The sequence below is a fragment of the Myxine glutinosa genome, chromosome 14 (assembly GCF_964187855.1).
Source record: "Myxine glutinosa chromosome 14, kmMyxGlut1.1, whole genome shotgun sequence".
In the NCBI taxonomy this organism is placed as follows: Eukaryota; Metazoa; Chordata; class Myxini; order Myxiniformes; family Myxinidae; genus Myxine; species Myxine glutinosa.
The window spans coordinates 27,016,633-27,028,855 of record NC_136274.1 but is presented as its reverse complement, the minus strand read 5'-3'; the positions used below and the strand labels follow the sequence as shown (position 1 = coordinate 27,028,855).

The 12,223-nt window shown below is 49.6% G+C and overlaps 1 pseudogene; it reads right to left on the bottom strand.

Moving 5' to 3' along the window:
* Positions 1-1,953: 1,953 nt before the first annotated feature.
* On the bottom strand, positions 1,954-2,052 carry LOC137440050 (U6 spliceosomal RNA; annotated as a pseudogene).
* Between the last annotated feature and the right edge of the window lie 10,171 nt (positions 2,053-12,223).

The window sequence follows — 12,223 nt, the reverse complement described above, 5'->3', positions numbered from 1 at the left end:
ACAGGACAAAAACTGACTCACACGGGGATTGATGGCAAGGAAAGCGGGTATTCGATGGCCAGCACAAGGTGCACCTTGTGCTCAGGGACAGGATAGCGCGGCCCAAAAGATGCAGGAGGTCTCTCAGCGCTCGGAGGTGGCTCTCTTGTCTTCTCAAGCTCGGGGCGCATCTCACGTCACGTCCGGTACGTGGCCGCGTATATCCGGCGGGGAGGGACACGCCCTCGGCTCGTTAGCTCCGCCCCAGATGGAATCGGCACGTCGCTTCTCATTGGGTGCGTGCGGGGGGGTTACCGGCTCCGCCCTTGACGAGGAGCTGACAGCCAGCCCCTTCGTGGTAACCCCGTGGAGCGCATGGTCATGGCGGCTAACCGAGCCGGTGTGAGGACGCACACTCCCCCCCTCGCCGCGCCGCGCCCCTCTGTTGTTGTAGTTGTCGTTGTTGTTGTTGTTGTTTGGGGAAGAAGATGGGAGGAGGTATGGGAAGGTCCTAAACTCACTACTGGTGCCATATAATCACATTCTGGTGCAACGAAGAGTCAGAATTAATGGAAACGAGTCCTTAACTGACATAGACTAAGAATAACTAGCAAGATGTCCGAAAGTTGTCTACGTGTGATGCGGTGGACCTGGGCACGACATTTAATGGGGGAAAAAGGGGAAGGTCGGTTCTACAGAGTGTTGTTTACAGACAATGGGACTAGGGAATGGGGGATTGGGGATAGTTGGGGAGTATTGGGGAAATAGGGGAATATTTACAAGCGGATATGGAGGCCAAATTCCATATTCGCAACAGTACTTTTGGTTGTAGGAGCAGGTGCTTCATTTGAAGCTGCTGGCTCCACGTCGGTAATGTTACCTGAGGGAGTTGGGAGTTGTTGGGTTGCGGGACCTTTGTTGGCAGCTTGATTCGGCATGTCTCTGGGCCATGATCTTTTTACATGGCCGAATTCACCACAACCAAAACACACCAGGGTTTCCGTATTAGCATACCCCATGTAAGTATGCCCGTCTATTTTGAAGGGAAGTATCGCCTGGAACGCCGAAACACCCGCAGGTAGAATCATGTAGAGAATTAGGCGAAACGACATAATGTGCTTCAGTTTGTCGTTTTGACTTCGAAACGGAATCATCATTATCGGAGACACAACCGTTCCATATTTTTTTAATTGGGATGTGATTTGTTCACCTTTAACAAAGGGGGGTAAATTCGAAATCACAACTTTTTTTGCAGGAGTATCCAGGGGGGAAAAGGGGACGTAAATATCGGGGTCGAAAAAAACCCCGCACTCCACGACTTGCGCGACTCTCCGAACTTCGGAGACGAAAAAAACAATACGCTTGTTCATGCGCGAAACCACTAACATTCTCGATGCCGACGATCTCGCCGACAGCAAATATTAACTTCTCCATGTCGATCTCCGACGGAGGAACACACACGATCCCGTGCTTTTGGGTCAGTGCTTCAAAGGAAGCGTAACGTGAACTTTGACCCGCCATGGTTATTCAATGGCCGGATATATGAAAATAAAGCAGCTACCACCGTTCAAACCTCGACAGGTAGCGAGAAAATGAAAGCGATATAAACGAAAGGAAAAGGTATGAGTAAAAAGAAATAAAAATAAGAGATAAACGCGATAAACTAATTTTACACAACGGTAGATCGATCGATAGAAGGCGCTGCCCAGAACGGAAAACAACGTACCGAGAAACCGTCGAATGCTCTCTGCTCGCTCTCTGCTCTCTCTTCTCTCTTCTCTCTTCTCTCTTCTCTCTCTCAAAAGATCAGACAAGGTGTTGGAAAGGAGGACACCATAACTTAGACGATATGGAGAGAGAAAGAACGGGAAGAAAAATGGGAAGACAGCACACACAACGCGAACCGACAGAGACCCTGAGCACTGGGAAACTGTGATTACGCGCGTGCGGGCAACAGCTGTGGAAAGTGGGAGGAGAGAGAGAGAGAACGAATTTGCGTGTCATCCTTGCGCAGGGCCATGCTAATCTTCTCTGTATCGTTCCAATTTTTGGAGAGAGAGGGAGAGAGAGACAGAGAGAGACAGAGAGAGACAGAGAGAGAGAGACTTTTGTATCCTTTTATTATAAAAGTATAAAACCATTCCACAAAGCAGTGTTAAACCAATCAACGAGTTCAAAGAAACATTGTATAAGGATCATGAACACACCAAAAAAGAACAAAGGATATTCAAAAGAAACCAACAAGTATAAAAATTTTACAAACCAAAGGTGAGGACACAAACAAAAACCACAAACAATTTTAAAGGAAATGCTCATGCAAGAGCTATGAACACATCGAGCAAATTAAGCATTTAATTAAATTAAGCGAAAAATTGAGAAAGGGAGAGAGAGAGAGGGGGTGGGGGGAGAGGGGGAGAGAGAGAGGGAGAGAGAGAGAGAGACGTTTTTTTTTTTTTGTTTGTTTTTTTGGTGATCCCAATGCGATCCAAATGGACAGACCAGGAGATAAACCTCGCACAACCAGTAGCCGGGAGCGACAGAGCATCCGTGTCCTTCCCAACCGTGTTCCCTTCTGAACGCACCATGTAACATGTCACCATGTTCACTGCTGGAGGAATGTTTGTGAACGCATCACATCATATAACTTTTCCGATATGTTTTCCTTGATGAACTTGGGGACTCGTGAGCCACTCCAGAGGTGTTGGTAAAAGGCCGATCGTAATGGGCAGGTGCTCCATCTTGGAGGTGCTCGATCTTGGAGGTACGCCATCTTGCAGGCACGCAATGTTGCAGGTTGTCCATCTTGCAGGTTATCCATCTTGCAGGTGCTCCATCTTGCAGGTGCTCCATCTTGCAGGTGCTCCATCTTGCAGGTGCTCCATCTTGCAGGTGCTCCATCTTGCAGGTGCCCCATCTTGCAGGTGCCCCATCTTGCAGGTTATCCATCTTGTAGGTTCTCCATCTTACAGGTGCTCCATCTGTATGATGCTTTGGAGTTGCAGGCTTTCTGGGGCTACAGCATTGATCCGTTCACTCATTTACCCCCGGGTCGAACTGTAACCCAGAGAGAGAGAGAGAGAGAGAGAGAGAGACTTTTGTATCCTTTTATTATAAAAGTATAAAACCATTCCACAAAGCAGTGTTAAACCAAGCAACGAGTTCAAAGAAACATTGTATAAGGATCATAAACACACCAAAAAAGAACAAAGGATATTCAAAAGAAACCAGCAAGTATAAAAATTTTACCAACCAAAGGTGAGGACACAAACAGAAACCACAAACAATTTTAAAGGAAATGCTCACGCAAGAGCTATGAACACATCAAGGGCAAATTAAGCGTTTGATTAAATTAAGTGAAAAATTGAGAAAGGGAAAGAGAGGGGGGGAGAGAGAGAAGGGGAGAGAGAGAAGGGAGAGAGGGAGGGGGAGAGAGAGAGAGAGAGGGGGAGAGAGAGAGAGAGAGACTTTTTTTTTCTTTTTTTTTTTATTGGTGATCCCAATGCGATCCAAATGGAGGGACCAGTAGATAAACCTCGCATAACCAGCAGCCGGGAGCGACAGAGCATCCGTGTCCTTCCCAACCGTGTTCTTTTCTGAATGCACCATGTAACACGTCACCATGTTCACTGCTGGAGGAATGTTTGTGAACGCATTACATCATAACACTTTTCCGATATGTTTTCCTTGATGAACTTGGGGACTTGTGAGCCACTCCAGAGGTGTTGGAAAAAGGCCGATCGTAATGGGCAGGTGCTCCATCTTGGAGGTGCTCCATCTTGGAGGTACGCCATCTTGCAGGCACGCAATGTTGCAGGTTATCCATCTTGCAGGTCATCCATCTTGCAGGTGCCCCATCTTGTAGGTTCTCCATCTTACAGATGCTCCATCTGTATGACGCTTTGGAGTTGCAAGCTTTCTGGGGCTACAGCGGTGATCCGTTCACGCGTTTACCCCCGGGTCGAGCTGTAACCCCCCCCCCCCCCCCCCCCCCCACAAATTTGGAGAGGGAGAGAGAGGGAGAGAGAGGGAGAGAGAGGGAGAGAGAGGGAGAGAGAGGGAGAGAGAGGGAGAGAGAGGGAGAGAGAGAGAGAGGGAGAGAGAGGGAGAGAGAGGGAGAGAGAGGGAGAGAGAGGGAGAGAGAGGGAGAGAGAGGGAGAGAGAGAGAGAGAGAGAGAGAGAGAGAGATAGACATTTGACATTTGTCCCCGTTTGTTGCCAGGAAAACATTGTTCACAGTGAAAACCCAAAAAACAATTCAAGGCAATGGCTGTACAAGTTTAAAATGGGAGACAAGATAAATCATAAATTCATTGTAAGAGAACCATCAGCCAGTTGACATAAGGATGCCTTGATACACCACCGTTGTGAGAACACTGTGCAATCATTCGATTGAAACTCAAGATTTACACGCGATGTGACGAAGGCTTTAAAAAGGTGAACAACATCATCAACAGAATTACAGGCATTTTGCATCCTGTGTTTTCTTGACAAGTATATGGCAAGTTTTGCTTCAGAAGACAAATAGTTGACTAAAAGGCACTCGTCTTTACACAGGCGGGAAGTAGTGAAACCGAAAATAAAAACACAATGCGTAAAAATTAGGCCAAGCCCCCGGACCACACGCGATAAAACTGTAAAAAGGGGTGCCAACCTAGGGCAATCAACAAAAATGTGAGAAATGGTTTCTGTCGCACCGCAAAACGGACACAATTCCGTGCTATCGGAACATATGCGATGCGATAAAACATTTGATGGTAAAATGTAGTGCGCCAGCCGCCACTGTAAGTCTCCGGAGCGCTTGGCGATGGGGGCCTTGTACATAGTAAGCCAATAAGTAAGCCAATAAGTAAGCAACGTCAGCAGCTGGCTTCCACTTGTAAGGAAAAGGGGTTCTGAGATGTTTAACCTTGATGCATCCGACGTCAATAAACCTTTGCATAAAAGCACGGTCACTGCAGACCCCTTCAGAAATGGGGTTTAAAAAGATTGGCTCGTTTAAAAACAGCTCAAGGGAATAGTTCCTGTTGTCACAGCGAACAGTAACCGCTTGCCATGCCTCCAGCATACTCCTATAGAATAGGGGGACTGGTGTTACATCAACTTTCTTGGTGTCTATAAGGAACAGTTCTTGGTCGTAGTTGAGTTTCCCTGCTTGCTGAAGCAGGCAGTGAGCCGACGCTTTCCACGAGACGTCGGTGTACAGCAGCCTACGAAGTGAAAGGAGGCGAAAAGCCATCACTTTGCTAGAAACAGCAATCAGTCCATGTCCTCCTTGAGCAGCAGGCAGGCTTAGCACACCAGGTCGAAGCCAGTGCTTACCTCCCCCAAAAAAGTCGATAAAAGTAGCTTGTAGCTTTTTGAGAATGAAATCTGGGGGCTGCAGTGCCATTAAAACATGCCAAAGCATTGATGCCGCAAGGTTATTTATAACAAGGGTTCGGCCCCGATAAGAAAGTTGACAAAGTAAACCCTTCCATTTCAGCAACCGTCTCAGTTTTGAGTATAAGAGACTCCCAGTTTTTTTAAATGAAGTTTTCAGAGCCAAGAAAAACACCGATATAAAGGATTCCATCCCTTGTCCATTCAAGTTGTTCGGGCAGAGTTGGAGGAATGGCTCCATTTTGTGGACCAAGGTAAAGAGCACTGCTCTTCTTCCAATTGACCTTTGCAGAGCTTGCCAAACTAAATTCATGGACACATTGGACCAAGGCGGAGACATCTTCATCCGAATGAACGATTACGCAAAGATCGTCCGCATAAGCGATCACCTTAACTGGGTGCGCCGTTGGTTGCGGAAGGAAACCGAGAAGACGTGCACGCAAGCGAACAAGCAAAGGTTCAAGTGCGAGGGAGTACAGGAGGCCGGACAAAGGACATCCTTGGCGAATGCCTCTACTAGCCGGGAAAGGTGGACATAAAATATTGTTAACCTTGAGTAGACTAAAAATATTATTATACAGTAACTGTACATGAGAGATAAAATTTTCTGGAAACCCAAACCCATGTAAAACCGAAAAAAGATAAAAGTGATCAATGGTATCAAAGGCCTTTTCCTGGTCTAAAAAAACCAGACTAACATTTCTTTGTTTAAGATCACAGATATCAATTAAATCACGCACGATAAAAATACTGTCATGTATTGTCCTTTTCGGAACACAGTAGCATTGATCGGGGTGTATGATGTCGCCAATCACGGGCCTGAGCCGGTTGGTAAGAGCCTTGGAGAAAACTTTGTAATCCGTACAAAGCAGTGAGATGGGACGCCAATTTTGCGGTTGCTGGAGGTCTCCTTTCTTTGGGACCAGGGCGAGTACCGCCCTACGACAGCTTAGCGGCAGTAAGCCTAATCGTAGGCTGTCAACCAAAACTTCGAGTAACTCTGGTCCCAGGAGGTCCCAGAAAGCTTTGTAAAATTCTGCAGGTATCCCATCCAAGCCAGAGGCCTTACCTGAAGGTAAGGTTTGTAAAGCAGCATGGAGTTCTTCCATGGTTACCTCCTTGTTCAGTTGCAGGCACGCAGACTCCGACAAGGTGGGTAAGGAGGAAGTCAAGGATCCTGTGATCTCGTTATCGATTCCCTTAGCGCGATACAGGTCAGAGAAGTAGTTCTTGAGGGAATACCTGATGTCTTTTTGATCGTGCGTTATTCTTCCTTCCTTCGTCCTTACTGAAGTTATCTGCTGACCTCTCTTAGTTCGAACTTCCAGTGCAAAAAATAACTTGGAGGAGGTATCCAAATGACACAGGTTCTCCATTCGGAGACGAATCAGCGCTCCTCTAGCTTGCTTTGCACATAGATCAGCAAGAAGAGCTTTTTTCTTCGCCAGCAGGAAGTTCGTTCTCTCAGTACTAGAGGCCGAGAGGTTGCATTGCAAGGATAATATTTCCTTGGCAATCAAGGATTGAAGGGCAGAGTTGTGTTGAGTACGATAAGCTAGATATTGTTGGCAAAACAATCTCATCTGTACTTTGGCATTGTCCCACCACTGCCCAAGGCGGGGGAAGGATGGTTTACGTTGGAGCAAGGCCCTCCAGAATACATGAAATGCATCAACAAACATTTTTTCTTCCAAAAGGCTCACATTAAAGGTCCAGTAGGCAGCACCACGATTCCGAACTGGTAGGCGAGCACAAAGCGTGACCATGTGATGATCTGAGAAGCCACTCGGGACAATGTCCGCGCCACTCACGATATTCAAAAAAATACTGTTAATATAGAACCGGTCCAATCTTGCAAGCGAAAGACGACTCTTTGAGCACCGACACCACGTGTATTGGCGGACAGAAAGATTGCGGATTCTCCACACGTCAACAAGGGAGAACTTGGACAAGGATCTTAACAGAGGCACTGCGCTTGCTGGGTGAGGCTCCTCTCCATTACAATCAAAGGCAGGGTCCACGGTACAGTTAAAATCTCCACCCAAACAGACAAGTCCATTAAAATCAATGTGCATGAGAGATGTTTCCAACTTAGTATAAAAGGCAAGTCTTTCTGTGCTATCACTAGGTGAGTAAATGTTCAGTACGGTGTGTTTAAAACCATTGTGTGTAAAAGTGACTGAAATTAAATACCCTTTGATTATGTCATTAAAAACTATATGAGAGCAACAGAAGGAAGGCTGTAAATAGACAGCTACCCCAGCCCTTGGGTGTTCCAGGCTACTAAAAAACCATTTTCCTTTCATTATCCTTTGCCACTCCCCCATACAAGAGGAACTACATCTTGTCTCTTGTAGAAGTAGAATATCGATGCAATTTTCCTTAACAAACTGTTTAACTTCAATTTTACGTAGGGAAGAGCGTCCCCCATTAATATTCAAACTGGTGGAGAAAGCCATGATATAAGGGTGTATATAAACGTGTCAAACAGCTTGGCTGGGCTACATCTGCAGCTCCTTCTTCGCTTTCAGGATACATTTCCGGAGACGATAGACCTGTGATTCGGTCACGCCAAGCTGTCCGGCTTTAACAAGCAATCGCTTCGCAGAGACCACAAAGCCGATTAGGTCAGGGAAAAAATCTTTAATTTTTACCCGTTTCTTCTGAAAAGTGTCATGGAGAAATTTTATGATCTCGGAGGGTGGAACACTGGTCTCACCGTCCAAATCTTGGGGAAAACCCGGGTCATTCCAGGCTTCGACACTCCCGGCAGAGGCGAGCGACGAGGTCCCGTCCGAATCACATTCCGAGTGTCGGTCCATGTCCATGACATCAATTTCATGCTCCTGAGATGGAGCTGGTGGCTTCACGAGGGAAACGTCACATTCCGCACCCAAAGCAGAAGGAAGAGGAGTATGTGAGGGAGGAGGAGGAGGGGGGGCGGGAGGAGGAGGAGGGGGGGCGGGAGGAGGGAGGAGGAGGAGGGGGGGCGGGAGGAGGAAGGAGTGGGAGGAGGAAGGAGAGTGGGAGGAGGAAGGAGAGTGGGAGGAGGAAGGAGAGTGGGAGGAGAAAGAAGGGGGATGGGAGGAGGAAGAGTGGGAGGAGGAAGGAGAGTGGGAGGAGGAAGAGGAGTGGGAGGAGGAAGGAGAGTGGGAGGAGGAAGAGGAAGAGGAAGAGATGGACTATCAGGAGTTTCACATTCTGCTGGGGGCAAACCCGGCACGTCATCAGCTGATGCCTTACATTCTGATTCACCTGGGCTCGAGGTTGTCTGCAACTCAGGAACGTCACACACCTCACCTCCAGCAGGAAGAGGGACAAGAGTGGACTCGACGTTCACATGCACGGTGCCTGTGACCATGGGAGTGGTCACATGCGCTTCCTGTTGCAACACACCAACTTCCCGCTCGAGTTCACCAACTCCACAAGCAGAAGCATTATCATCCTCCAGAGCAAGAACGTCGAACCGATTTTCGGTTTTAAAAACATCAGATATTGCTGCTTCCAAACGGGACTCGTAGTGTTCGTCAGCCGGCGCCATCTTTTTTGGACAGCTCGCCACCACATCCTGACTGTTATCGGTTAAATTTAAATGTTTTAATTTATGTTTCCTTTTATAGGGAACAACGGTAAAACCCTCACCATCTGCCTGGGGTTGAGCCACCCCCGCCACCGATGGCTCAGGTAAATTACTCGTGTTTGAGGCATCACGAGGGTCCCCGACTCTAGATGGACCACTTTTAGTGTTAATGGTCTTCACCGGTATCGATGCACCACCGGCGGTATTCTTGGGGCAAACGTTTTTTAAATGCCCCGATTCACCACAATTAAAGCAAGTTATAGTTTCCGTCGCAATATAGATTTGATAATTGCGGTTTTTATATTTCAACGTCATAACTGCATTGAGTGATTGAGCGTTATCTTTTAAAATGATATTGTAGCGACCCATGGGTCCCCCAAGCGAGACCAGCGGCAGCGGCCCTAGCCAGGGAAGCCACCTAGGCTGGTGACGCCGGCTTCTCCCGCACGGCTTCGGGCGCAGTTTCGACCGCGGTTTCGACATGCCGGAGTTTCGGTAACGACGACGGCCATGACTATGAGGTTCGCGCACCGCGCTCGGCTCCTCCTCTACGACCGGAGGGACGAACCTATTCCAAGACCCTCCGAAGGCACGGCTGCTTCGTCACCTTCGCGCACACTGACGTTGGCGGAACGGCTGCTTCGTCACCTTCGCGCGCACTGACGTTCGCGGCACGGCCGCTTCGTCACCCTCGCGCACCTACAACTACAACCGCAACTACTTCTCCGACCCTGCATCCTCGGGAGGCCCGCGAGGAACCTCGGCAGCCTCCCCCGAGGCCTGTACCAGCCCCTCGGTTGGCTCACCCGCTTTTCGCGTGCACCACTCGAGCCTTCTCGGCACTGCACCCGCGAACTGCAACCTCGGGAGGCCCGCGAGGAACCTTGGCAGCCTCCCCCGAGGACTTGCCCGGCCCCTCGGCCGCCCCCCGTCCACTGCATCCCCCGAGGTCTTGACCAGCCCCGCATCCTCGGGAGGCCCACGAGGAACCTCGGCAGCCTCCCCCGAGGCCTTGACCAGCCCCTCGGTTGGCTCACCCACTTTTCGCGTGCACCGCTCGAGCCTTCTCGGCACTGCACCCGCGAACTGCAACCTCGGGAGGCCCGTGAGGAACCTCAGCAGCCTCCCCCGAGGACTTGCCCGGCCCCTCGGCCGCCCCCCATCCTGCACCCCCCGTCCGACCACCCGCCACCACACCGGACCCCCCCCTGCCTGCACCCCCGTCCGACCACCCGCCACCACACCGGACCCCCCCCTGCCTGCACCCCCCGTCCGACCACCCGCCACCACACCGGACCCCCCCCCCCCCCCCCCCCCCCCCCGCGACTGGCCAGGGGTCGTTTCGGTCGGGTCATCCGGACCCCCCTCAGGTTGACCTTCCTGGATCAAGTCCATTCTGGGGGGGCGTGTGTAGCGACCCATGGGTCCCCCAAGCAAGAACAGCGGCAGAATCTCCTTGCTCCAGCCGGTGACGTCACCGGCGGACAACCTCGGCGCCGGGGTGGCTGGTCACGTGACCACCAAAGCGTGCCGCGCGTGCGGTTATGGTCCTTTGCACCTGTCGGTCACGTGACCACCGAAACGCGCCTCGCCTGAGAGGCGTGGCTTTCGGTTTCGGTTATGCTTTCGGGTTGGGATATATATGCAGCCCGATAAACGGGCTTTTAGAGAGTTCCCGAGTTGGTTTTTACAATAAACAATAAACATCTTCTCGGACGAGTTTGTGTCTTGCCCGTCACTTCGTCCGTCTCAAGCAAGAGACCCGGCTCTTCAATATAACAATGACGTCGGAACGACATAACATGCCGAACCGAGGCGTCAGAGCGAAGACGAAGCGGAACCATCGAGACCCGCGACACAACTGTGCCAAAAACACTTAGTGCAGAGACTATCTCTTCACTAGTGAAAAAAGGAGAAATATTGGACAGAGTTAACCGAACAGCCATTGTGTCCAAAGGATTGACGTTAACAAAAATATCCGGCGGGATGGTTAAACCGATTTCAACCGCCTGGGCCACATGTCGCACGTCCGACAGGAAAACCACGATGCAGTGATTCATTTTTGAAGCTGCAAGAACATTCTCGATTCCAACAAGGTCTCCTAAACCAATCACCACATTCTCAACACTAACTCCATCAGGTGGAGTAATTATCACTCCCTCCTTACGAGTGAGCGACTCGTACACACTATTGGACAAACGTCCGTTTGCCATAGCTGAAAATAAAATAAGGGAAGTTTAAGTTAAACAAAAAGAAACCTGTCACAAGCAATCAGCAAGTGAAGGTAAAGGAAAAAGATAAGGAAAAACAATATATAAATGAGGAATCGAAACCACCGACGAGCGGTTCGACCAGAAAAACAAGGCAAATGAAACGCAGGCCTAGAAACCGAAGGTTTCAACAAGAACCTGCGAAAACACTTACCGTGCGCTCTCCCGCTCTCTCTCAAGTCTCAACACACACAGGAAACAAGGGGAAAACTTTACAATCAGAAACAAGGACACAATGGAGCGAATAAGGGAAATAGGAAACAGCCAAGACAGAGCACTCACGACACGAAGCGAGCAGACGCCATGACACCGCACCCAACGCACCGACAGGTGGAGAGAGAGAGAGAGAGACAGACAGAGAGAGAGAGAGAGAGAGAGAGAGAGAGAGACGCACAAGTACAACAGGAGAGAACAGGGACATCGGGAGATTTTTGGGAGGGAGAGGGCTTGTGGGGAGGAGGCATAGGAAGGGGGGGGGGGGGGGTGGGAGAGGTTAAAAAAAAAACACGTGGACACTGCTAGGACTTCCAGGAAAGAAGTCGGTATTTCAAAAAAGTGGATCTGGGATGAATTAACGGGGGTATAAAAGTTCAAGGTTTTGGATGGGGGAAGATAAAAATGGTGGTGAACAGCTGTTTTAACGACCTGAAGGGATGAGTGAGATTGAAGAGAGTGAGGGAGTTTGTTGCAGAGGTGGGAGAAAAGAGGAATGAAAGAGTGATGGTGAATAGAGAGTCGTGATTTTGGCAGTTCAACCATAAGAGGGTTGCTGGCAGATCTTGTGCGACCTGAAGGAATATTGGGGGGACAGAGCACAGAGAGAGCTGGGGGAGCAAGGCCGGAGAGGAGTCGGTAGAAGACAGAAAGACCACAAACCTGCCTGCGGTGAGTGAGTGAAAAGCCCTCGGAGTTAGCTCATCGCGGGAGATTCCAATGACTCTGAAAGCTTTGGTTTCAACAGCGTGAAGCCGAGCTAGGTGTGAGGCAGGAGCACCAGCCCAGAGGGGAGAGCAGT